The following is a 1,566-nucleotide window of genomic DNA, read 5'->3' on the forward strand; positions in this document are numbered from 1 at the left end:
TTTGTCTAATTGTTTTTCAACCAAGGCCTTGAATTCTTTGAACTTTTCAAAGGTTTCAGACTTTTGACGCATTAGATAAATATGACCAAAACGAGAATAGTCATCCGTGAAGGTTATAAAATATTCATATCCTCCTCTTGCTTGGATATTGAATGGCGCACATACATCACTATGTATGAGTTCTAGGCATTCATCAGCTCTATTACCTTTTGCAGAAAAGGGTCTCTTGGTCATTTTTCCTTCAATGCAGGATTCACATGTAGGTAGTGAGCCTACACTTAAGGTTTGTAAGGGATTGTCTCTTACTAACCTTTTAATCCTGTCAAGGCTAATATGTCCAAGATGTAGATACCATTTGTAGGTTTGATCTGTTGGGTCTAATCTCAACCTTTTACTGTCCCTAATTGAATCATCATTCAATTCAGTATCATATATCGTTGGAACAATTGGTTTGACATAGAACAAATTGTTTATTATAACTGTAGAAGTAATCATGAAACCATTCTTAAGAATTTGAATAACATCATTATTGAATCCCAAAGAATATCCTTGCTCAATCAAACGAGCTACAGAAATAAGGTTTTTCCCAAAAACTGGGACATAATAAACATTGCTCAAAACAATAAAACTGTTCTTAAAAACTAATTTAATGTTTCCAACTGATATAGCCAATACTGATGCTCCGTTCCCCCAGCGAAAGTTAAACTCGCCCTTGCTAGGCCTTTTGCTTTCCCTGACCCCCTGCAGAGAATAACAAACATGATTGGTGGCTCCAGAGTCTACAATCCAAGAAAAAGTAGAGTCAGCCACAAAACAAGCTTCGGTCACAAGTAATGTACCTTTAGCTTTAACCTCCTTGAGGTAAGTAGGACAGTTGCGCTTCCAGTGGCCAGCTACTCCGCAATGGTGACATTTGTCATTACTCTTGTCTACCCTTGCAATGTTCTTGCCCTTTCCAGCTTTTCCTTCCGGTTTCTTCTTGTTGCGGTTTTTCTTCAGCTTCTTGGCACCAGAGGTGGAAGGTTTTGCTTCAGCAAGGTGTACCTCTCCATTCCTCTTTTTGCCTTTAAGCAGTAGGGTTTCCGCAGTCTGAAGCTCCTTCATGAGTTCAGGGAGTGAATAGTTTAACTTATTCATTGAGTAGTTGAGCTTGAAGTTGTCGAACATCTCCAGGAGAGTCTCTAGGATCATATCCACCTGAGTCTCCCCATCTATCTCAGCTTCCATGAGCTCCATCTCATTCAGGTGACTAATGATCAGTAGCATATGGTCCCGAACAAGAGTGCCAGATTTCATCCGACAGTTCATGAAGTTACGCACCGCAGCTTGCTTGGCTTGACGGCCCTGGCTGCCAAACATTTTAGCAATGCTGGAGATCATATCTGCAGCCGTCAGCATGTTCCGATGTTGCTGTTGCAACACATTGCTAATTGATGCTAAAATATAGCACCTAGCAATCTCATCGGAACGCATCCAAGAAGTGTATGTGTCTCGCTCCTCTTGAGTAGACTCCTCAGTCAGCTCAAGAGGATAGGGGGTGGTGAGCACATGCTTGTGCTTGTCTAC

Source organism: Morus notabilis, unplaced genomic scaffold (genome assembly GCF_000414095.1).
Source record: "Morus notabilis unplaced genomic scaffold, ASM41409v2 Scaffold436, whole genome shotgun sequence".
Lineage (NCBI taxonomy): Eukaryota > Viridiplantae > Streptophyta > Magnoliopsida > Rosales > Moraceae > Morus > Morus notabilis.